The sequence below is a fragment of the Balaenoptera borealis genome (genome assembly GCF_965194805.1).
Source record: "Balaenoptera borealis genome assembly, chromosome: 11".
NCBI lineage: Eukaryota > Metazoa > Chordata > Mammalia > Artiodactyla > Balaenopteridae > Balaenoptera > Balaenoptera borealis.
In genome coordinates, this window is record NC_138868.1 from 44,063,333 (window position 1) to 44,089,624 (window position 26,292).

The window sequence follows — 26,292 nt, forward strand, 5'->3', positions numbered from 1 at the left end:
TGGGAAAGGAAGTTATTGAAGCCTGGATTTCCTGCTTGTGCTTGTAGCCAAGAACTATGAGGCTTGTAGTGGTTTCAGGAACTGACTCATCTAATGATTCATGGATAAGATACTGCTTTTAATACGTTTCTGACCCTAAGACTCAGGAACTTGAAAACCAATCTGAACCTATGCTTCACTCTTATTTGCAAATGACTATTCACAGCAAAATAAACAGGAGGACAATGGTTAATGAAACGATGAAAACATCACACCAAGGGCAGGAAAAGCAGAATGTGGACACCACATTTGAAGCCATGATCAAAAGCCTAATCTGTGGGCTGTGACTTGATAGCATCCAAACTTCCCAAAAGTGAATAACAGGTGGGATGAGGTTTATTTTTAGATATCATTCCCCTAGATGTAAAAATAGATTTAGCACAGCAATATTTTAATTCAGGCGCATCTGGGATTGTGACTCTTAAATACCCAAGATGGAAAGCAGCATGTAGCTCTAAATTTAACTGCTACAGTTGCAAACCAGGGAGAGTTCAGGGTTAGCTGACCAATGAGTAATGGGTAATAAAGGACTCATGGTGGAACTCACTCTCTTAAATCATCCTCTACAGGAAGACTGCAGTTCAGTATTTCCACCCATCCTCTAACCAGTCTTCTCTTTCCCCCCTACACACACACACACACACACACACACACACACACACACACACACACACACACACACACACACAGGCACATCAGTCCTGAAAAGCAAAACTCTCTAAAAGTAGAGTCAGAAGCTGGCACCTCTAGCTGCGCTCTGTGACGGCCCCACAGATTCATTCATCATCAAGAAAGCCCACTAGCGAAAAGTTTTCAAGCCTCCCTGGCCCACCAATCCTTGGGTTTTCCCTGCCCCTCCCCCTAGGGGCATTAAGAACAGGACCAGTTTCAGGGGTGGCTTTCAAACCGTTTACAGGTTTCAACACCAGTCCAGTCACACAGAGGGAAAGGGGAAAAGAAGACAAAAATGGCGGGGGTTGGGGGGGGTGGGGGAGGGGGGCCATGGGGGATGGAAGAAGCAGTAAGACCAGTTGACCAGGCAAGGCCAAGGTGCAAGGGCTGCCTGACAGGCGCTGCCCGGCTGGGCTCCTCCAACAGATTTACTGACATGACGTCAGTGGCTCCAGTCCAGCTTTTCTTTGGTAGCTTTTACCACTTGCCTCCCCTGTGTTAGGGAGCCACAGGACCATAAAGAAAATTCCCGTTGTGAAACGAGTTTAACCTCGGGGCACAGAGGCCCGCCTGTAAATTATAGGCCTCCTCACCCTCTCTCTGTGCCCCTGGAGGAAGGGGAAGGGAATAAACCCCTACTCTACTGTACTTTCCTTAACACAGAGGAACCATTAAATGAAGCTTACTGCCTTAAAAAAAAAAAAAAAGGGGGGGGGCGGTGGGAAGGGGTGTGGTGCGGATATTAAATGAGTATACAAAGTTTCACAGGACAGGATGCTGGTTAATTTCTCAGGGATGTCATGAATGATGATAATTTCAGTACTACTCACTCATTCTGTTGTGAGGCTGTGTTGGCTGGACTGTGAACCATACGGCTTTGTTTCACCAACAAAACAAAAAAGTATTACTGAAACTGAAACTCCAGGCCCGAATGGAACCTCTGAAGAGAGCACTGTAGATGTATTTAAAATGAGATTTTCTTTTGGCCTAAGTGCATATTCTGTGATGCACCAACATGGGCATCAAACAATTTCCAAAAAGCAAAGGCAGAAATTACTAAAAATAAGTCTAATAGGAGACTCATTAAACAAAAAACACTCATTTTAGACTTAAAGGCTTACTATTGTATTCCCACAACAGCAGAATAGCTGTGTTCCATCTAGGACTCCAGTGCATAAAGCTGCCTAAAACTACAGAGCCTTAAAATTTTTTAGCTTATAAAAATAATGTATTAGTGATAAATTCTTTAAATGAGTGAGAGATTAAATATATTCTATTTTAAACACTTTAGAAGAAAAAGGTACAAAACTTAATTCAACCAGTATTTATTCAAACACATGTGTGTAAATTGACCCCAACAATATCATCAAAATATAGCTTGCAGTCTGAATGGTTCAGAGTGGTAATAAGATAAGGAATCTCTCACCTTCTGGTTATTTAAACAAGGCACAGAACAAACCATCAGGGAGACAGGACTGAAAGCAATGATTAAAGTCTTCTGTGAAGCCTAAATTAATGTGAGCTTTGGCCTTCAAGATGAGAGTCAAGCCATGAACTGTCCTGGGGGAATTCTTCAGTTTGGCCTTTTTCGTAAGGGAGAAAAGGACATGACGACAAGCACAAGAGTGGACATGGCAGAAGGAGAGCCAAAGGGGCCAAACATGAGACAAGTGTGCAAGGAAAGTTTTTATCATGGACCAAAAAGTTGACATGATAGGTGGGATCCATTTCTGAGGGGGGCGAGGGGTGTGTGACAGAGACCCTACCCAAGTTGTAGCTCTGAAATAGCATTTCCCACTAAAAGAAACCAAGCTCTGCAGAAATGGTTCATTCTAAATCCAAGAATACAAAACAAGACACAGGATAGCAAGGAAGCTGCTATCAATAAGGGTCACATCAAAAGGACACAGGAGCCAAAACTCCCACTGCCCAAAGATTGTACAATTTGAGCATCAATAAGAGGAAACTACACGGAATCAAAAACATCCAACAATTTTAAATCCACGATTGCATAATGATATTCAAACAAACAAAAGAAACCACATACCTGCCTTTTCTGTACAACTATATGCCAGGTTAACCAAACAACTGATGACAGAAAGTTTCTATAAGAGTATTTTGGCTAATAAATGAAGTAGGAATGAGAGGACTGGAATATGACCAGTTTACGAAGCCCATATGAAACAACAGATACAGGCAGAGATCATAAATCGGTGGCTAACACACAAAGAAAGAGACAACTGGACATCACGTGCCTCCTGGTGGCTTGCTAGTTATGAAATATTCCTGCCTTAAAAAACAAAAAACATTAAACCTCAAACAGACCAAGCTTCTAGGTCTAAATTCCAATTTATAGGAGATACAGAGGATAGTGGCACATGATAAACAGCACTAAGAGAATGCAACTGCAAAATCCAGAATGAGCGAAACTGGACAAGAGAAACAGGCTTTTATAAACACATCACCCGCAAGGGGGAATAAAGGAGGGAAGAGAACTTCAAAGAGCTTTAAGAAACAGAACAACCAAAGATAACCTTTGATCTTGTTTGGACCCTGATTTAAACAAACCAACTATGGGAAAACACTGATGAGACAATCAAGGAAAACTAAAGAGCCACTAGATATTTTACATTAAGGAATTATTATTAAAATATTGGCGTGATGATATTAGTTGGTGTTTTTTAAAAAGAGTTATATTTTTAAAATACATACTAAACCTTTACAGATAAAATGGTATGACATCTGTGATTGTTTCAAAATAATCTAGTGGAAAAGGAACCAGGGATTTAGAAGAAACAAGAATGGCCACGGGGTGATGATTGTTGCTAAGTCATGATGGTCCAGGGACGTTCACTGCCCTCTACTATACTGAACTTTTCATAATAAAAATTTTGAAAATCTAAAATAAATAAAAATAAGGCACTGCTCCTGTCCCCCTCCTTCAAAAAGACAGAAAGATGCTAAGAGAAGAGATACTTGGCACTCTAAGTCATGGCTACTGGGTGATGTAATCACAGCCGTAATTATAATCGGCAGATAACATTAATGAGACACTCTGCCAGGCATCGTGCTAACCCTCACTATAACCCATGAGAAAGGCACTACTATGTCCATTTTACAGGTGAGAAACTGGGATTCAAAAAAAATAAAGAGGTTGCCCAAGGTCAAACAGGTAAGTGGAAGAAATGTATGTAATTCCACAAATTCAAAAATGTAATGAGAATCAGGATGAGTTATGTCTTTTCAAAATAGTTACCGGAAGTGCCGGTAACTCCCTAAGTCAAGAGATCCGATGCTCTCCAATGTGAAAGACAGCAGAACCAAGAAGTGGTGCTTTGCTGATGACCATTTTTGGTGAAACCTAGGAAACTGAAGGGGCAGTCTCTTTAAGATCTCAAAGTGATAAAAGCAGAGGAGAAAGGGTGAAAAAAGCGGACAGCACGTGTGTGTGTGTCTGTGTGGCTGTGTGTGTGTGAAAATATGAAAGCAAAAGGGAAATTGTCTGAAGAGAGAAAAACAACAGAGCAGGAAATCCAGCAAGAAGGGAAGCTGGAAAAAAGCTTAAAACTAAACCCAAAGGAGGAAGATGGAAAAGCAAATAAATGAGCTCCTGTCAGACTGGTCCATTCTGGTTAGGACAAAACCCTCAGGATCTTGGACAGAGAACCGGAGGACAGAGGAAGCAGGAGACTTCAGAATGGGTTGGGGCAACCAATGGAGAAGCTCACTGTGGGCCATTCGCCATATTCCATCATATTTTACTTATCCTTTCTATTTTCATTTTTCAGATAAGGAGACAGAGGCCCAGAGAGATTAAATAATTTTCCCCAAGACCTCTCAGCCAATAAGCAGAACTGGGACTGGAACCTGGGTCTGAGTTCAAAGCCATGCTTTTATATTTGCTTAATATATATAGCACGAGAGAGATCTACACAACGTTAGGGCAACACCAAAATGGCCAACAGCAGAGGTACCCAAAAGGCACTGGGAAATATATGACAACTCTTAAGAAGGGGGCAAACCAGGACAGGGAAGGAGGGGAAGACAGGAGCACAAGTCCTAGAAACTGGCCATCAGTGCCCCAACCCCTTTTGGCCCAGAGTCAGCAGAATTAGGTGAACAAGAGTAAGACAGTATCAACTATCCCACAACCTTCCACTAAAGACCAACCATGACATCAAAGATGGGTAGCAACCCCATTAGCAATCCCATTTCAAAGTCCCTGCCTGTCTATTTCAGAGACCTGATTATTAAGGGCTCTGAAGAAAGCAGTTAACTTTCTTTTCCCTTCTGCCCCTGCCACTGTCCATCACACATCACTGCCTAAAACATATTTTCCAGCTGGTCACCTGGGTGGGGAGGGGAGAAATTCACCCCATCTCCCTTGTTCCCAAGTACTCCCAAAGGTCATCTACCTAAAAACCCTACCCCCAACATGAAGGCATTTCCATATCCAGGCCTTCAGGGTGGTAGAGGGGGCTAACTTACTCTGCCTGCAGGCCAACAAGAGCACATTCCAAAGGAAAACCAGATAAACTGGCAGGTCCAGTTCCAGGCTTCCAAACCAGATCAGCTTCTTGCCAGAGCCCCCAACACACCTATAGAGCAGTTTAGATCAACCCAGCCCCCAGAGAGCCTCTCATTTTCATATAACCAGTCTGAGAGGTGAGGCGTTCTGGGTCCCCACAGTCTATGAAGACTGACACCAAAGGGGAGAGGTGAATCTTGCCCCCCCTCTCAAGAAGATGAATGACTAGGGTGGGGCAGTTCCCCTAGGAAAGGCTTGAGTGGGTCACACCTAACATCTTAGGACCTTAGCCACAGGTTTGTTTTGAAAATAGAGTAAAATGGGCCACCAAGAACACAAAACAAAATAGAGTGTTAAGTAGTCTGCCTTTTCTGCACAAATACACCAAAAGAGGGGAAGTGTACCTTTGTTTCAATGTCACAATCTAAACACCATTCAAATGCCACAGGTGACTTAATATGCAGTCTTTTTTAGCCTGGCAGCCGTGAAGTCACACAGATCTAGGAATTGGCTTCAAATTTTGGTCCCCATTGCACTGGCTGTGTGACCTTGGGCAGGTTACTAAACCTCTCTGAGATTCACTTTCTTCAACCACAAATAAAGCTCTCAGGTTTAAATTAAGGTAATGCTGAAGAATGGGCTTAAGACAGAACCTGGCCTGTCAGCCTTCCTTTCTTATCCAAATTCTCCCAGGGTGGCCTGGGAATTAGCACAACTGAGAGAAGAGTTATGGAATAGACTCAGCAGTACTGCTCCTCCTCCATAAAACCCGCTTTGGGAAGGGAGTGTGGGGTTGTGGACGGGATGACTCAGATTACAACACTGCTCCAGGACCTTTCGGCCTAAGGCTCTCACATTTTCTCTCTTTAATCTAAAGCTCGGCTCAAAAGCAGCCTGGATCATCTTCCCAGAAAGGGAAAGCAAAGATTTTCAAGTGACTTGCCCAAGGTCACAGGGAGAGCCAAGACCAAGGGCTATCCAACCCACACAGCTGGAAGTGGAGGGACCAAGATCCCAGCCCTGGGAAGACCCTCAAATGCCTTCTCCCAGTGAACCACCCCAACAAGGAAACAGTTCTCCCAATTCTCAACAGCAAAGGCCAGAAGCCATTCTTTCAAACTGAACACCTGCCCAGGTTACTGCCTAAAGCACATGATAAAATAACTAAATGAATAGTGTTGTTAAAAGAATCACCTGGAATTGAGCAGTGTCATTACAATTATTTTTGGTTTTAGGCAAAGTACTACAATTTCTTAAAAATTTCTAAGATTCCACTCCATTTTCCCTCTGTATCCACAGGTTCCAAATCCGCATTCAACCAACCTCGAATCGAAAATATTTTAGAAAAAAAACAAAAAATCCCAGGAAGTTCAAAAAAAACAAAACTTGAATATGCCACAAGCTGGTAACTATTTACATTTAGTGTTTACACCATATTTACAACTATTCACATGGCATTTACATTGTATTAGATATTATAAGTAATCTATACAGATAATTTAAAGTATACTGGAGGATGTGTGTAGGTTATATACAAATACTACACCATTTACATAAGGGACTTGAGCATCCGAGGATTTTGGTATCTGCAGAGGTCCTGGAACCAATCCCCTGTGGATACCTGGTCCAATGTATTTCCGCACATCACAGGACATCATTACAGTCTCCCAAACAACAAAGATAAGCAAGTTTGAAACTAAGAACGTCAAGAGCGCCAAGACTACAGGTTTTAAAATCTGTAATCCGAAATCCCCAAATTTTACACAGTACAAAGCTTTCAGAATTCCACTGGGAAAAACTTCTAAATTGAACTTTGCAAGTCCCAAAGGAAATGAACCAGTGCTGAATCATTCCCATGAATGATGAGACATTGTTTTTTTAATTCGTTATGAACTGATCCACAGAATAGCAGAGGGTTTGAAACAATTTGGTTGAAACTAGCACAGGTTTATAGGAAAAGTTGTTCTCTGAAACTCCCCTATATTGAAGCTCAGAAACAGCCTGGGACACTCCAAGAATAACACTGTTATGAGCTCAATATCAGGGCACCTCAAAAGTCTCCTGCTTGAGATTTTTCTCTCTATTCTGCTTAATTAAAGGGAGTCAGCCAGTTTCCTCATCATTTCCTATTCGTAGGATGACCATATCACTTATCTTGCAAACTGGGACATTTTGACAGTAAAAGAGGGCGCGATTAAGGGCTGCGCCACAAGCAGCCCAAACCAGGACTGCACCAGGCCAGAAGTTACACAGCCACAAGGAATGGTAGAGAACAATCCTTTAGAAATACAAGTGGATAAAAACTACCACAAACAGTTATTATGAGGAAGACAGTGCGCATCTGGTAGGAGGACCCAGCGATAAATTAAAAGTTAAAATTAAGAAAAAAATGGGCAGGGGGGAGGGAGACGCAAGAGGGAGGAGATATGGGGATATATGTATATGTATAGCTGATTCACATTGTTATACAGCAGAAACTAACATACCATTGTGAAGCAATTATACTCCAATAAAGATGTTTAAAAAAAAGAAAAAAGAAGGAAATGGGCAGAGTAGAACCTGAAATTCGAGGTATAAATTAACCTATGCTGGGTTCAACTTTTCCCCATCTTAAATCAACTTAAATCAGATTCGATACTTAACTTGTGGCCTCACGTGCCTTCCAGGTCTCTCTCCCTCGTGATCTCCTAGTTTATTTATCTTTTATGATTTAGTTCACAGGCTGTTTAAACTGTAAGCCATACGGGCAGTTAACATGGTCAACGTTTATCATTAAGGAGAAAGTCATCCCACATTACTGAAGTTATTCTTTCTTAAGTAAAAAAACCTTCCACTGTAGATACTTCTAATGGATACCTTTAGGCTCCGCACTAAAACCAGTCAACTAGCAGAGATGTAAACTCTTATTACTAGGTCACTGCTCTGAATATCAATCTTAAATCACTTGGCCAGCAAAACAAATGTACTCACCGTGTGAGGAGTGCTGGGAGTACCATGCTTCATCTTTTTCTATGAGATATAATTCACATACCCTTTTAAAAGTATAATTCAGTGACTTTTAGTAGATTCACAGGTTGTAAACCATTTTTTTTTAAATCTACCTTTCTCCCCTCTTCAACTATCAGTCTGCCTGCCTCTAAAAGCCTTTATTTCCCAACTAGTCTACTCCCCTCTCTTAACAATTTTTAACCTCAATTTTTAATTTAAACTAGGAAACCAGATTAACACACAGTTCTATATACCCTGGTTAAGAAGACGTGAGCAAAAATGCAGGTGTTCCTCAGCCCAGGCTCACACAAAGCAGTCTTAACTGCTCAAACCAGTCACTGGGAGTGGCCCCGCTCTGAAAACACGGGGACATGGACACACCCTGAAGCGTTCCTGGGTGTCAAGTGGGGCAAGACCAGCTTAGGGCCTCTGGCTTTGAAAACACAGGTTTCTACCCACCAGCTTCCAGAAAGGATTCAGCTCATCTACCCAGGAAGTACCTCAGTACTAACCCAACTTAAGACACTCATCTTGGACTAACAAACATTCTCTTAAAATATGCAAATACACTGGCAGAGAGATGGTCTGCCATTCACACTGAGTGTGAATTATATTTAAGGCCCAGAGAAAGGAATCTGATGAGAGGGGCAGAGATTTAACTCCAGAGCTTGGAGTACTTGGAGGAACAGGATAAGTCTGACAGCAGTCACACCTGCAGCTCTAGCCTACTGAGCTAGCTCTTATCTACATATTATCACAGCCCTTCAAAGTGGGTAACACACCAGCCCATTTTCCAGATGAGGAAACTAAGGGCACAGAGAAGTTAAGCAGCCTGCCTCTAAACAGGTTAAGAGGTGCGATTAGGCCAGCAAAGGTACGGGGAGGTACCTCTCTGCCTCTTGTTCTCTCACACCCAGAGTTGATGCCCTCAGAACTCCAGCAGGGATTCCTCAATAATGGCTTTACCAACAGGTCCAGGGCCTTGAGCATAGCTTCTCTATGAAAAGATGAGTTCCATACAACCACCTTGGAAAAGAACTTTCAGAACCCAATCCCAAAGCTGGGAGAGTGGCTTCCAAGCAAGAACCTAAGGAAGACATTTCCTTTCGAGAGGATATAGGTGCACCATGCTACCCATCTTCGGAAGCATTCCCATTTAACTGGTACTACCATTTGGCACGGAATGACCTCAGATATTGCGTATTTACGGATGGATTTCCTCTACTTTATGAATCAGGGAAGCGTGGTTCAAAGAGATAAATGGTCTAGGACTTTATGGGATGCCTCACCTCTCCTGGATTTCATCATTCGCCTGAGACCATAAGTCTGGCTCTTCTTAGCAACTGCTTCAGCCTCGGGTGTTCTTCGAGAGTCAACGTCCAGGCTGACCTGGCAGGAAATCCAGGGAGACCTGGTGTACAAGACAGCACATGAAGCTGCTGTTTGCTGAGCATGTATTATGTGTCGGGCACACAGGAGGCATTCTATTAAAATGTACAGATGGGGTCACCGAGGCTCAGAGAGGAAGTAATTTGTCCAAGGGTACAGAACAAGTGTGGCTGAGCCAAGAGTCCCACTGAGGTGTGTCCGACTCCAAACCTGTGCTTTTAAACCTACGTTATTATCCTGCCTTTTTCCAAACCAGAATCAGGAAGCTTCCAGCTCCCCACAACCAGTCCCCTCCCTCCCTTTTGCTTCTTTCATTAACTGTTCATAGCCAAGTTTTAGATCTATACCGGCTCACGACTGGCAATGAAACTTCTTTATTAGTATTTTAGGGTTGAGTTCATTACTCTGGAGAGTATTTCGGGGGTGGGGGAGATGTTTGTTTATTTAACAACTTAGTCCCACTCTAATCCCAAAACGGCATCTGGCAAAAATAATAAAATTAAAAAAAACCACTTTCCCTTCAAGGCCCAATTCCAACATCACTTCCTCTACAAAGGTGTCCTTAGTCCCCACCACTGGGCAACACAACTCTTTGGATATATCATGAGCACCTACCACACTGGATTTTTTTTTTTCCCTTTATTCTGATATTACCTAAGAAAATGTATGTTCCTGAAAACTACAAATGTGTAAAAATGAAAGCCCCTCCCCTTCCCAATCCACTCCCTCAAAGCAACTCGTCAATGATGTATAATCTCCCAGATCCTTTTGGAAAGAGATGCAAACAAGTTTCATCAACATTTCATCAACTCTAAGACACCAGTGATTGTTAAATGCAGTATGATTTTATTTCTAAGAAATACTGTTGAGAAACACATTGCCAGAGCACGGCCTTATCACTTAGAAACTGTATTTTATAAATATTGAAACTTTATCATATGGCAATCTTATGCAGATATAAAAAGGAAACTATATAAGCAAACAAAAGTGGGTAAGATACACTAAAACAACTTCTCAGAGAGATCAATATCCATGCTTTTCCACACAGTACTGCCCTCTGTGTCAATAAGAGCACTGGAGACATCAAATACATTCTTAGGAACGCTTGGCGACTGACTCTGGAATTTTCTTCCTCTCCACTGCATTTGTTCTGCAGGCTGTGATGAGTGTACGCAACCGCAACATGGGTCATGACCACCACCTGGCCAGCCATGATTGCAGGACACATCCTAATTTCGAAATGTTCAAATGTGGGGGAAAAAAACTGCACCTTGGAACTCATGAAATATGAAAAACACAGCTTCCCCACTGGATTGTGATGATCTCTTTAATCTCTTCACACGCCTGTTTCCCTTGCTAAATTGGAAACTCTGCAGGGGTGTTTTACTGATGGCCATTCATTGACCACCCTTGGCTGATCACCAAATCCCTGGCACACAGGAACCCCTGCAAATGTTTCAATGTAACAGTTCTATGCAAAACTGGGAGCCCCTAGATTTCAAAGTGCCTAAGGTGGAAGGAAGAGAGAAGAAAGGAAAGAATAAAAAGCCGAGTATGGTTTATCAGCAGCAAAACCATGCTCATCTCTGGGATGCTGTCACGATCACCCTTCCTATGCCCTCACTCTGCAATATCAAGGTGCACCACATGAGACCCTCTGTGAAGATCCCCACTACTCAAAAATGAAAACTACCTCTGTAAACAGCCAGGCAGGAATTAGTCCTCAAACCCCTTGCCAGGGAGCCTGAGGCTCACCTCCATAATCACATCTGGAAACAACTGCTACCTTCCCAAGGGGAAACAGATGTGTGCTGAGCACGGAGAAGGCGGTTCTGCTCATTGTATTGCTTCTCCTGCGCATTTTTGTGTAGCCGTATCTTTAAAACCAACCAAAAAGATCTTAGTGAATTCCATAGAGATTCAGTATATGCTCCTAGGTACATCACCTCACAGATACAGGAAAAATCCCATTTAGAGTTAGGAGGCAAATTTAGCCTGATTCCATCTGAGGATAAAAGTTAGAATACCTAGAGTAATAATTCCCAATCAGAGGTGGACACCACTCTGGGGTCTCTTAGAAATACAGAAACACTGCACCTATCCCAGCCCTCCTAAGGCTCCAGGGCTGATACCCAGTCTGTGGAAAGCTCCATGGAGGCTGTGATGCACACGCTCAGGCGGGAATCACTGGTGAGCCAGAGACTCCCTAGGACAGGCGTGGAAAGAGGCTGCCCTGGGTCTGAGTCAGAACCATCCTGCACTAGCCATGTAAACAGATCTGTGCAGCAAGAATTAGAAACCCCAAACTCAAAAGGTGGGAGGCCTGGAAAGGAGACTGAGAGTGTGCAGAGAGGCTGGGTGGGGAAAGGGACAGACAGTCTTACCCTGGCTTCCCCAGTGCCTGGCACACATCAGGGACACAAATGTTTGCTGAATGAGATTCACATGGCTGATAAGCACATGGGCATGCACATCATGAAATTTCCACTAATCCACCTACTATGTGCAGAATCCCTGAAATGGTCCTAGCAACTCAAGGCAGGAGTCCCCCGGTCGATTCACCAGTGGCAGAGATTTTAGTTTTGCTTCAGCTTCACTGAACATCTGAGTAGAGATGTTCTAGAAGCATTTCCCTCTTTAAGAATTCCTAGTCATAAAGGAAGCTGCTTTTTGCCTCCGAATCACAGATAATACTTCCTCTGATTTTCAGTTACATAGATATTAATCATTTTTGCACTTGATGAAAGGTGGAAGAAAATTAGGGAGGTATTTTTAATGCACAACAAAACTAGAAACATTTTGTCAAAATAAGAACCATATTGGTCTTATCCTCCCAGTATTTAGAACAAAAGCAAATTTTGAATTATGGGAATTTCTTGGCTCTGCCAGTATGAAACGCTATTATATAGCTTGTTTTCTGTTTTTCTGTCAATGGAAATACCTGATGAGGTCTTCTAAGCATTCCAGATTTCAAGACGGGGTTGAAGGTTCCCTCAGCTGATGTAGCTCTTTCTAACTCTTACCAACCACCATTGTCTCCCAAAAGCTTTGAAATGAAAAGGCAGCGAAGGAGAAAGGGCTGAAAGAGATTCCACCAAAGGAAGCATAGGCTCACAGAGGTTTCAATGGTTTCGGAATCAGCCCCCAAGATACCCCCAGCCACGGTGATGGGTGATCTGAAAATGAAGCATATCAAAATGCTATTGATGAGCTAAATTACCAGACAGCTTATCTGAGGCCCACATCCGCCATATGGTGCCCCAACTTCTGCCGCCTGTTGCTGCCACAACAATAGGCACGCCTACCCAGAAAGCACCATCGGACAGAAACCCAGCAGCAGCGGCATGTGGGGCGGCTACTGTGTTTACATTTTATTTTGTGCTATTAGCTGTGAGCCTCCCCCTATCCCAGGAGTGACTTGAAACACACACACATTCAATGTCAAAGACCTGTGTTACCTGCAGGACACATGCGAGCACGCCACATGTGCGCACGTGTGTGGGTATACATCAGGTGAACAGAGAGAAAACCAGATGTCAACTTCAGAAACGGAGCTGTCTGGTGGGGGGGAGGGAGAGCCAGGCCAGCTCCCAGCTAGAGCTGCAAGCAGACAATGCGCTTTTCTCAAAACACTCGGGCAGGCGGGCCTCGGGGAGTGGCTATTTAAAACACTTGGCTCCTTTTATTTCACCACCAGGGAAGTGAATTCGACTCTTAAGTGCCAGAGCAAATGAAGTCATTTGGTTTCCGCGGGCAGAAGTCTGCATTTTAGCAGAAGTCAGACTGGACGAAAGTCGGAAGGTCCAGCTGAAGATGTTCTTTCTTCCAATTAAAACTGATTCCACAGAGGATTTGGCGCCTGGGCTTCATTAACTTTTTCTTTTTCTTTTTTTTTTGAAAAGACACTAAGGTCATAGAAAATGTAAAGGACACTGGAATGAATGCTGTCAAAGATGACTCCCTTTACAAAATGCCATTAAGTATGACCACATAAGGATATCACCTTCTAAAGTCTTGGGTGGTATAAAAGATTAACAGTGATTTTTGGCAAATGAATTCATAAGATTTCTGCATTTCTTTCTTTCTACTCTCTCAAAACAGGTTCCTATCTTTGCAGAGATTATATCATTGATGGTAACAGAATATCTATTTAGTTTACTATCAGGGAAAAGACACTGGTTTTCAAAGAGAACTCAACAACACATAGCATCTGGTTATGAAAAAAAGCACAAGATGCAGGTTTGGATACAGTACAAAGCAAAAAAAAAAAAAGCCTCTTTCCTAATATTCAGATCTAATTAACTATTACAGAAAGCCACTCATTTCATCCCCCCAATTAACCACACCTAAGCAGACAACATTCTTGGATGAACTTTTCAAATTTTCTTAAACATTCTCAGTTAAAATAAAAAAAAAAAAACAAACCTCCTTTCAAGTTAAATTGAGATTGCACTTGAACTCCATCCAAGAGCGGAGCTGAACTGAATTATGATAATTAGAAAGCTGTGCTTATAAAAAAGCAGCACAGTTCATGCATTTTTTTTAAAAGTTCATGCCAGAGAATATAAGTTCAATATGTTCTCACATAATTAACATTTCCCACCATTAACAGCAGTTTTTCAGTTTATATGTAAAAACAACAGCACTCGCCATTGTTGTATCTACCCCCGCCAATAATGTTTCAGTCACTTTACACGTACATCTAAACCTGTCAGATGCCTCAAAGCAACCAGAATTTCCCAATGGAGACAATGGTGGTGCTTAACTTGTTCATCAATAAACTGGCTTTTTCTTTTAAACCCCTTTTCCAATGCTGGGCCCTGCTCCTCATACTAAAACCATTAATGAAATCCTAGGACACAGCCTTAAAAACTAATGTGAAAAGGGCAGGAAGCATTGCATCAGGATAGTTAATACCGGGGGGGTTAGTGGCAATACAGCCAGGATAGAGCCTTCCTCCCTGGGCCTGCCACAAAAGTAGACAAGACGGCCTCTTAGGAACTCCCCCCACCCCTTATCCAATCAGAAGAGAGACCAGTGGTTTCACAGTTAGCCAGGCAGGACTCCCAGACTATGGAAAGTATTTTCAGAGAATCCTCCCAACCATGCAAAAAGCCAGTGGACAAAAGGAGAACTTAAGAGCTGAAAGCGACCCACCCAGTAAGAAACACTCCTGAAAACCCATTTGCTTTGACTAAAATAAATACACATTTCAAAATTCTCTTATGCTGCACCACTACAAAGCCCGAATGTATCTGAAGAAATGGTTGGATTTCCACTGTGAGTTCAAACAAGGGAGAGTGTCGAGGAAGCTTATGATGACAATCTTACACATTGAAAACTCTCAACTGCCCACAGCTTTGAAACAAATTATAAAAACCCATGCAGGAACACTCCAAATGGGCTTCCCTGGTGGCACAGTGGTTAAGAATCCACAGGACAATGCAGGGGACATGGGTTCAAGCCCTGGTCCGGGAAGATCCCACATGCCGCGGAGCAACTGAGCCCGTGAGCCACAACTACTGAGCCTGCGCTCTAGAGCCAATGAGCCACAACTACTGAGCCCACGTGCTGCAACTACTGAGCCCGCGCGCCTGGAGCCCGTGCTCCGCAACAAGAGTAGCCACTGCAATGAGAAGCCCGCGCACCGCAACGGAGAGTAGCCCCGCTCCCCGCAACTAGAGAAAGCCCGCGCGCAGCAACAAAGACCCAGCACAGCCAAAAAATAAATAAAAACAAAAACAAAACAAAACACTCCAAGTATTTAGATCCAAATATTCTAGCATCCCACAAACTACCCCAGAAGAGGGAAGGCCCCAAACTTCCCTGATTTCAGTATTCAGTAATTGCGATACAAGGGGGTTGAAATTTGTATTTGTCAAAAAGCCCAACCCTGAAACATCAAGTGCTTAGGATGGACCTGAATTACTTGATTTTATCACCTTCGTGAACAAGAAAATAAAATATATCACTGATACTGTTCAAACATGACTTGGGATCTAACTTAAACACCACAGTGTAATCTGTGGCTTCTACAGATAAAATAAGAAAAAGCGCCACGCAGCTGTAAGAGATTACTCCAGTCATCGGTCAGTCCCCAATAGCCCAGCAGCACAGCCTGAGTCTGTCAAAGCTTACAATATACTTTTCTTGCCGAGTTCAGAAGTAGGCCATTAGCGCTCTGCAGTTCCAGTCTCTGAACTCGCAAGAGGAAGCTGTAATGCCCGCATTTATCAACAGAAAGGTGGGCTCTGATTTCCTTGCAGTTCTACAGAGAAAGCTGGACACTTGCTCGGGCCAGTATTCTTCTGTCTTTGGAAAAAACCCAAAAAGTTTTATCACTAAACAGATCCAACTTCTAAGCACAGCTTTCAATCCACAATATTTTTTCTCTCCTTTCGCAATCTCTTTATTGGAAACAAGATAAAATGCCTAAAATACAAGCTTAAAAGTGTTATCTACCTACTGTCTGTATGTGAGCACGGTCATTTTACATACATGGGATCATACACACAGTTATTTGCACCAACCTTTTGAGTGATAAGACACTACAATTATCATTTGCAGGCAGTATAATTATGCTCACAATTAACACATAATAACACAAGAGATTAGAGAGAAGAGTAACCCCACAGGTGCACAAACTCTTGTCCCACCGCCATGTATGACAGGTCAATCCATTTCAGAAGCAAGAAACCTTAAAATATTGTTAACGGCACAGCTCATTCCTCCAAAGGCCTATCTAACGTTTGGGATCTACATTCTCGAACTGTCGCCGTTACACATTTTTCTACTGAAAATGTGACAACAAATATGATCTAGATCCCCATGTCAACACAAGTATATTCCACCAAATTTTCCCATTAAGAAATGCCCTCTTATACTTGCTGTCCTGTATTGTCAGAGCCAGCAAAATTCAAAATTGTTTATAAATGACTGAAACTCAAGCAGCAAAAAACCCGAACATTTTTTTCCGTATGACTTGCTTGTCCTTTTTCCAAAAAAAAAGTGGGGGTACCAGTGCCCAAAGTGAGTATGTGAATATAGAATTCTTTCTATAGAAAGCAAAAGAGGGGGAGGGGCAGAGAAGAAGAAAGGAGGAAGCTGACTTTCCCCAGACTGCCCCCCAACCCCCTACCACCAGCAGCCCTTACATATAATTAATTTGCTGCTGGGGCCTAGGCACACACTGCACCACAATGCCAGGAAGCACCTCTTGGTGAGAAATTCAGTTCAGTCTGGCTCAAACTAAGTTAGCGTGTCCTCCTTCTTTAAATTAAATTTCATTAAGTATATGCCATGGTGAGTCCTGGTTTATGTTTTGGGAAAAGAAGAAGAAAAAAATCCTCCAATAATCTCTCTCAGGCATGTTTCCTGGATGGAGTCCTATTTGTTACTTTATAAAACATCACATAGAGGAGGAATCTACACAAAAATTCTTTCCTTTAATAGTTTTTTACTCTTACTGTCAAGGCAAAGTGTCGCACTGGTTTTATTTCAAACTTGTAAAAAGAGAGAGAGAAAGAGGAAGAAAAGAGAGAAAGAAAGAAAGAAAGAAGGAAAGAGAGAGAAGGGAGGAAGGAAGGAAGGAAGGAAGGAAAGGTAGTCTGATATTCTCCTAAAACTACAAATCAAATAATACTTAATCATTAACGTAAAAATAAAATGGTCTACATGGGCATTTTTATACCATCGGCAAGAACCAGTAATGGATGCAGCTTATCAGCTCATTCTTTTACACCAACAACAAATAAAAGAATTGTAAACTCTGTTTAAAACCTGAAACCTGAGAGTCCAACACAGAATTGCACATAGAAAGAAATACTAAACAAAAATATCTGTGACCATTTATGGGAATAGTGAGATTAGAAAAATAAGCCTTTCCCCTAAAAAACAATCAACAATTCAAAACCTCACTGTTGACAAAGGTTCAACTAATCCATTTGTCTTTCCTGAGTCACTTTGTAATTGATTCTACTATTTCCATCTAAAAAGGAAAGATTCTTACCAAAGTTGGATCTAAGTCTGGCCCTTACAAGCATTCAGATGTACTTGGGGCTCAAAGATCCTGCTATTTACAGAAGGGCACAAACCCAATAGAGAAAGGATGAAGCACTTGGCACAGCCTGAGGTCTGTTCCCCAAACCACCCCACAGTACCCTGGCAGACAAGCCCCCATGCATAAAACACCAGCCAAAATTCACTGCAAGCTTTAGAGAACAGAGCCCACTCCCTGCTCGGACAACGCAGCAGGATCACTTCCTCCTGAAGGGATCTGTCTATTCAGGTAACCACCTGCAGGCACCCAGCACACCCCAAGCATCAGACCACCTAAACTTCCAGAAACAATCAAGGCAAAGGGTAGGGAGGAAGAAACACGTGGTTGTCCAGAACTGACAGTGTTCTACTCATTTGCAATATCTGTAGCATTTTTAATACATATATTTTTTAAACTATAATATTTTGAAATCTGAGACGTTTTGCAGACCTTTCTGTGCCAGGACCTGGGCTTCCTCCAAAGCACTGTTTTTAAAACACGGCCTTTTTACATTACCCGCTCCTGGAACATCATCTGTCTCTAAGTTTCCAGTGCTTACTGAGGTCAATTTTCATTTCTGCAAATCACAGGCAGCCACTTGCTTCTGAGAAGTTAACAAGCCTCCTGAGAAATGCTGGTGGCTGGTATTTCATTGTTTCATAAATATTTTTATACAGTGACATTCAACTTTAAATAAATCTTTAAAAAGACAATTAAAAAGCAAAGAAAATTATCTGGATTTTATTTATTTTCGTGGGAGAAAAAGAAGGGAGGTGTGAGCCCCTCCATTGTTTTCAACTCATTTAAAATGTTGCTTCGGTTTAAAAAAAAATAAAAAACACATTAAAAGAAAAAGAAAAAAGGAAAACTCATATAAGTTGAACTTTCTTTAAAGCGGGCCTCTGGACTTTAGAACAAAACAAATGTTGCTGCTACGAACAAAGAGCAGAAATGCACCCTGATTTTCTCCCCTCCTGGGGATCATTTCTCTTCCAATAAACAAACGAATCCCCCAGTATTTCCTACCGAAGGGAAGTTTTCCAGGGAGAGTCTCCTCCAGGGTTTGGTGGTAACTGCGACTCAGTCTTTTTTGGACACAATGTTTCTGCTGACTCCTGAAAATTTTCCACTTGAATGTGCAATGAAGCAGCGGCGGCGGCAGCAACAGTCCTGGAGAAGCGGCAAAGACGACCGTGCCTCCTTTCATCTTTGAGAAGAAGGAGCGAAACCCCGCCAGCAGCACAAGTCGGCGCAGCCCCCAGGCCGGCCTCGGGGGGCCCAAGCGCCTGGGGCGGCTGGGGAGGCGCGGTGGGGTGATCGGGCCGGCTTCGGGCTCCCTGGAGGCGCCGGCGGCTCTCCCCGCCCGCGCTCGCTCCTAACTTCTGACTTCCCCGGGAAAAACGTGGAAACTGCCCGAGGGTGTGTGCGTGTGCGCGCGGGCAGGCAGACGGGCGCGAGAGGGGGGCGCGGGGGGCGCGGCCGGCCTGGCGCCTCCAGGGCCGCCTGTTGCCGCGCGGGCTCCGCAGCGCGCGGCCCAACTTGGCGTCCCGGCAACTCCCGCGGCGGCGCCCGGCCGCTCACCTTGAAGGGGCGCGGGGAGGCGGGCGCAGGGGCCCGGCCCCGGCCCTCCGCGTGCCCGCCCGCCCGCCGCACACAAAGCAGAGTCCGGAGAGAGAGAGCGGCCCGTGCCGGACGCCGCGGGCCCCCAGCCCCCGGCGCCCCGCGCGCCCCCCGCACCCAGCATCAGCCCCGCGCGCCAACTTACCTCGGCGAAGGGAGCTGCCGCAGCGCCCGGCGAGTCCGAGGCAAACTTCGGCGCCGCTTCCCCCGCCTTCAGCTCGGAGCCCGGCTCCCGGTCCCCGGGCTGGGCCACCCCCCCCCCGCCTAGCACCGCTCCTGCCCCGGGGCCGGCTGGACGTACTGGGCTGCTGCCCGCGGCTCCGGGCAAAGGTGGACGGGGTGGGGGGGCTTCACTGCATGGCCTGTCCCCGGACGCGGCCGCCCCGAGCCCGGGCCCCGCCGCGCGGACTGGCCCGCAGGGTGGAAGCGAGTCTGCAAAGTGCTTGGTGGGCGCCCGCGGCGGGCGGCGGGGCCGCGGCGGCGGCTGCAGAGGCTCGGCTCGGCTCGGGCGGCGCGGCACGGCGCGAGCGATGCTAAGAATGTTCGGAATGAGGACAGGAATGAAATGAACGCCAGGACCGAACTCGCTCCGGAGGGGTGGGGCCTCGGTGACGTCATGCGGCCGGCCGCCCGGGGCCGGGGGCGGGGCCTGCCGCCGCCGGTGACGTCATGGGGATTCGGGGCGGGGCCGGCTCGGCCGCCTAGCCGTTGGGGCGCGCGCGGGCTCCCTCAGGAGGGGCGGTGGGGCGGAGTCTCGCGCCCACGGGGGAGCGGGGAGCGCGCGGGAGCCGCCCTGCCCCTTCCCGGCGCGGGCTCCGGGCTTTGTCCCTAGCTGGGCGGGGCGGACCGGGGGGAGGGCGCCTCGGAGGAGCCTACGCGGCGCGGAGGACTCTGGAATCCTGGGTTCCTGCCTTGGGGCGGGCGCCGAGGCCGGAGATGCGCGCGCCGCTCCTGCCCTGCCTCAGTTTCCCTGTCCCGGGACGCGGAAGCTCGGGCGGCCGCTTGGAGCGCTCCTGGACTCGGCGGAAGTCTGCAAGTGTGGGGAAGAGAAGTTTCTCTTCTGGAAATTCACGTAGTTGTTCACAAGCGCGGTGGACGCCTTCCCGGGGCCGGATTCCTAGCCTGCCATGTCTTCCCCTCTTTTTCAGTTTATAAAAAGTTCAGGGCTCTCATTCAAGTCGAAGTCAGCCCTACTGTTGGAAAGGGAAACCTTTAGCATAGCAAAGAAAGGATAATTGCGGAGTTCGTAATAATGCTGCCCTGCTAACACGGTCTCCTCCGGGTCGCTCAAGAAATCGAGTTCACTCATCCCTGCGAGTTGTAATTTTCAAAAGCAATGGGTCAGGTAAAAACTCCCTAAATTTTTAAATGCTACATCCGGCAATTTCACGCCACTCTTTTTTTGGGGGGGGGCGGGGTGGAATAAACTTCATGTACACATAGACTAACTTTTACCCTACCTTTGGAGGTAGTGACGCTGAAGTGACATAGTAGACTCCGTGGGTAAATCAGAAAACAGCTGGATAAAGCTGACCCACTGTGTCAGAACTGTCTAAAATTTGGGGTAATTGTAACCGGCAGTTTCAGTTAGATCGAAGTAGCAAAGCAATTCCTGTTCTGTTGACTTCTTTTCCTGGGGGCACTTTGCTCTCCTTTCCAGTTGGGGCCCCCAGGATACATAATGCCGCCTATTTTGTGTGCCCCCAGGAATCCCCTAAATATGGGTAACTGAGGGAGGAGGAATGTGACTGGAGATAGCACATTTTCTACAAAGCATAATTTTACTAATGCATTTTTAATTGAAATTTTTGTTGAGAGAATTGAATATTCACATGCAGTTGTAAAAAATAACAATACAGAGAAAACCTTTGTTCATTTTCCCCATTTCTCTCACCAGTGGTAATGTCTTAACTATAATAACACAATTGAGATGTTGACATTGATACAATCCACCACATCTTATTCACATTTCCCCAGTCTTGTACTCATTTGTGTGTGCCTGTATTTCCTTCTATACAATTTTCTCACCTGTGTAGGTATCCACCACCACAGTCAGGTACTGATGCATTTTATCTCTATCTAGTTTGCATGCAATAATGAGGTGATACAATGAGGGTCACAATAATGACTAGCCACCTTAACGCTGGTTTTGGGAAATTTGTTAGGGAAACACAGACTTTGGCATTACAACTGTACTAGGCATATCTCTCTCCAAATATCATCTTCTAAATACACCAGATAGAGTCCGATGGCAATGCCAGACAGTAGGGTTTCTAAATCACTGTTGGTTAGCCCAGTACACCTGGGTGCCTTTCAGACACTATGTCCCATCTCACAGCCACCTGGCAATACAAGGTCTCCCAATCCTTACTGAATTCAGGAAAAAAATCCTTGGCCTAGGATTCAAAGCTCTTCATGACCAGTATTTTCTCCAACTTCTCCCATCTACATGCGTATTTTTTGAGACTCATCTTAAAAACCTTTTCTTCCAGCAAGACTACTCACATAGATATTTCCTCCCTAGCACCCTCAAAATTCCTTTCTCCAGACAAAGTACTTGTATTCTGTTAGTTACCAGCATACTGGGGTGCCCCAGATCTGAGCCTCTAGAAAGTGTACTGGGTCTCATTCAGCTATGTGTACACTGCCAGAGACCTACCCATAAATGGGAGTAACTTTCATGGTCTCTCCACCCTAACCTCCACACATTCTCAGTCTCCTCAGCCACCAATTGGTCAGTGCAGAGGAGCTAAGGGTTTAGGACCCAGGAGCTGTTCACTCCCAGCATCTGAGGGCAGGAAAAGTAGCTGCCACCTGCTAAGATGGCAGCAACTACCATGTACTGCGCTCATACTTAGCCCTTGGCATTTTGCATTTGCCATCTCAGTTCATCCTCATGGCACCTGTACAAGGTGGCACTCGTTAGCTCAGTTTATACAGGTGAAGAACTGAGGTATAGGAAGGTACTATGACTTGCCTACGGTCCCATAGTCAGGAAAGAGCAGAGCCAGGTCCTGAATTCCTTCTGACTTCAGCCCATGTTCAGAACCCCTCTACTGCCCACAAAACAGAAATGGATATATAACAAAACAACAGAATGCCAGGCACTGTTCTAAGTATTTCCCATATATTACCTCATTTAATCCCTACAGTCACCCTATGAGGTAGGTGATTTTATTTATTCTCATTTTATCAGTGAGCAAACTGAGAATCAGAGAGGTGAAATTATTTGGTCAAGATCATACTGTTAGAAAGTACAGAGTGAGGATTCAAACCCAGGCAGTCCAGCTCCAGATTTCATGCTCTTAACCTTCCACTCAAAGGCCCAAGCTCAGTAGTATACAGAACAAGAAAGATCAACCATCTGCAGGGGCTGACCTACCCTGAAATGTAACAATTATACATATCACCTATGATAAAAGAAAGTTTGTTACCTTCAAGTTTTACCAAGGAAGAACCTAATTTGTAACATATAAGAGAAATAGTGATCCACTTAATGGTAACAAGTCATGCTGAGGTAGAAACTCTGAGTCCACCTGAAACTAAAAAGGAGAGCCAGCGGGTTAGAATTTACCATAAGGAAGCACTTGGCTCAGGAAGATACTGCTTTGGAAGACAAAGATGTATGATTAATAATAATGATACAGTTTGTCTCGTTTCTAAGAAGTTGATCCCCTTTTCTTATAGGAGTGTAAAAATTGGTACAACCACGTACGAAAATTTTGGTAGTAGCTAGTGGAGTTGAAGCTATGCATACTTTGTGAGCCAGAAGTTCTTAGGAATACAGCCAAGAGAAACTCAGGTATGTATGCACCAGGACACATGTATAAGAATGTTCATTGGGGCATTTTTGTAGTAACCCCAAGCAAGAAACAACCCAAATGTCCACTAACAGTAGAAAGGATACCTGAATTTTGATATAATCATACAGTGGAATACTATACAGGGTTGAAAATGAATGAAGTCCAGCTACATGCAACAACATGGATAAAGGCTAAAAAATATAATATTGAGTGAAAGAAGCATGAAATAAAAGAATCCATGTAGTATAATTGTGTTTATATAAAGTTCAAAAATAAGCAAAATTTACCAGCATTGTTTAGGGATATATAATTATGTGCAAAACTAGAAAGAAGGGGGAAAAAAACTAGATAGAAGAACATGAAGTAATTACCAATAAATCTGGGGTAGTGGTTATCCCAAATGATAGGATGTTCTGGCAAAGAGGGGAAAACTGGGAGAGGGGGCTTCTGGAGTGCTGGCAATGTTATATTTTTGTCTGGTTTCATGGGTGTTTATTTTAAGGATTCATTAAGCTATGTATTTGTTTTAAGCATTCTTCTTTACGTATCTGTTGTATTTCACAATTTGTTTCAAGTTTTATTGAGAAATAGTTGACATACATCACTGTATAAGGCATACAGCATGATGGTTTGATTCACATATATTGTGAAATGATTACCACAGTAGGTTCAGCTAACATCTATCTTCTCATATAGGTACAATAAAAAGAAAAGAAAGAAAAAAGAAAAGGAAAATTTTTTCTCCTTGTGATGAGAACCCATAGGATTTCCTCTCTTAACAACTTTCCTTTATATCATAGAGTAGTGTTAGCTATAGTCATCATGTTATATATTACATCCCTAGTACTTATTTACCTTGTAACTGAAAGTTTGTACCATTTGACTGCCTTGCTCCAATTTCCTCCACCTCTGGTAACCACAAGTCCGATCTTTTTCTATGGCTTTTTGCTATTGAGTTTGTTTGTTTAAGATTCTACATATAAGTGAAATTGCATAGTATTTGTCTTTATCTGACTTATTTCACTTAGCATAATTCCTTCAAGGTTCATCCATGTTGTCACAAATGATAGAATCTCCACATTTTTTATGGCTGAATAATATTCCAGTGTGTGTGTGTGTGTGTGTGTGTGTCTGTGTCTGTGTGCCTGTGTGTCTGTAAGTGTGTGTGTATCACAACTTCTTTATCTGTTCATCCACTGGTGGACTCTTATGTTGTTTCCATGTCTTGGCTATTGTAAATAATGCTGTTATGAACATGCGGGTGCTATCTTTTTGAGTTAGTGTTTTCATTTCCTTGGGATATACTCCCAGAAGTGGAATTGCTGAATCAAAATTAAATCTAGGGCTTCCCTGGTGGTGCAGTGGTTGAGAATCCGCCTGCCAATGCAGGGGACACGGGTTCGAGCCCTGGCCTGGTCTGGGAAGATCCCACATGCCGCGGAGCGACTGGGCCCGTGAGCCACAACTACTGAGCCTGCGCGTCTGGAGCCTGTGCTCCGCAACAAGAGAGGCCGCGATAGTGAGAGGCCTGTGCACCGCGATGAAGAGTGGCCCCCACTTGCCACAACTAGAGAAAGCCCTCGCACAGAAGCGAAGACCCAACACAGCCAAAAATAAATAAATAAATTAATTAAAAAAAAAAAAAAAGCTGGTTTAAAAATTAAATCTATATTTAATTTTTTGAGGATCCTCCATACTGTTTTCCGTAATGTTTGTACCAATTTACAATCCCACCAACAGTACTCAAGGGTTCACTATTCTCCACATCCATGCCAGTATTTGTTATCTCTTGTCTTTTTGATAGTGCCCATTCTAACAGACATGAGGTGATATCTCATTGTGCTTTTAATTTGCATTTCCCTAACGACTAGTGACATTGAGGATCTTCTCATATACCTTTTAGCCTTTCATATATCTTCTTTGGAGAAATGTCTGTTCAGGTCCTTTGCCAATTTTTTAATTGGGTTATTTGTTTTCTTGCTATTGAGTTGTATGTGTTCTTTATATATTTTAGATATTAACCCCTTATCAGATATGATTTGCAAATATTTTTTCCCATTCCATATGTTGTCTTTTCACTTTGTCAATGGTTTCTTTTGTTGTGTAGAAGCTTTTTAGTTTGATGTAGTACCACTTGTTTATTTTTAATTTTGTCACTTGTGCTTTAGGTGTCATATCCAAAAAATCGATACCAAGAACCATGTGAAGGACCTCTCTTCCTATGTTTTCTTCTAGGAGTTTCATGGTTTCAGGTCTTACATTTAGGTCTTTAATCCATTTTGAGTTAATTTTGGGGGGTGGTGTAGGTTATGGGTTCAGTTTTATTCCTTTACATGTGAATATATAATTATCCCAACACCATTATTGAAAAGACTTTCTTTTCTCCATTGAGTATTCTTGACTCCCTTATCAAATATTATGCTTGAATTTATTTCTGGGCTCTAGGTTCTGTTCCGTTGGTCTATGTGTCTGTTTTTATGCCAGTACCATATTGTTTTGAAGCCTGTAACTGTATAGTACAGCTTGAAATCAGGAAATATGATGCCTCCTGCTTTGTTCTTCTTTCTCAGGATTTCTTTGGCTATTTGTGGTCTCTCGTAGTTTCATATAAATTTTAGGAGTGGTCTTTCTACTTCTGTAAAAAAAAAATGCCACTGGAATCTTGGTAGGAATTGTATTGAATTTATAGATGACTTTTGGTAGTATTATTAACATTTTAACAAAATTAATTCTTCCAATCCATGAACACAAGATATCATTCCATTTATTTGTGTCTTCTTTGCTTTCTTTGATCAAAATGTTGTAGTTTTCAGAGTAAAGATCTTTTACTTCCTTGGTTAAATTTATTCGTAAATATTTAATTGCTTTTGATGCTGTTATAAATGGGATCAATTTGTTCTTCAGAAAATTCACTGTCAGTGTATAGAAACACTACTTATTACTGTATGTTAATTTTGTATCCTTGACTTTACCGAATTTATTGGTTAGATCTAACAGCTTTTTGGTTGAGTCTTTAGGATTTTCTGTATATAAAATCATGTCATTTGCAAATACAGTCAATTTTCCTTCTTCCTTTCCAATTCTAATACCATTTATTTCTTTTTCTTGCCTAATTGCTCTAGCTAGGACTTCTATTACTATTTTGAATAAGAGTGGTGAGAGTGGGTACCCTGTCTTGTTCTTGATCTTAGAGGAAAAATTTTCAATCTTTAACC

At 43.4% G+C, this 26,292-nt stretch overlaps 1 protein-coding gene and 1 long non-coding RNA gene across 2 annotated transcripts in view; both read right to left on the minus strand.

The window, feature by feature from the left end:
- The window catches only part of LOC309605620, a 34,078-nt gene extending 14,665 nt beyond the window's left edge, over nucleotides 1-19,413 (minus strand). Inside the window, exon 1 of the long non-coding RNA XR_014231440.1 lies at nucleotides 18,681-19,413. This is a non-coding gene — a long non-coding RNA (uncharacterized lncRNA). The remainder of the gene's footprint in view (nucleotides 1-18,680) is intronic.
- TEAD1 (TEA domain transcription factor 1) overlaps nucleotides 1-19,927 on the minus strand; it is a 264,328-nt gene extending 244,401 nt beyond the window's left edge. Inside the window, exon 1 of the mRNA XM_082341601.1 lies at nucleotides 19,420-19,927. The gene's annotated coding sequence lies outside the window, so the exon portion shown is untranslated. The remainder of the gene's footprint in view (nucleotides 1-19,419) is intronic.
- Between the last annotated feature and the right edge of the window lie 6,365 nt (nucleotides 19,928-26,292).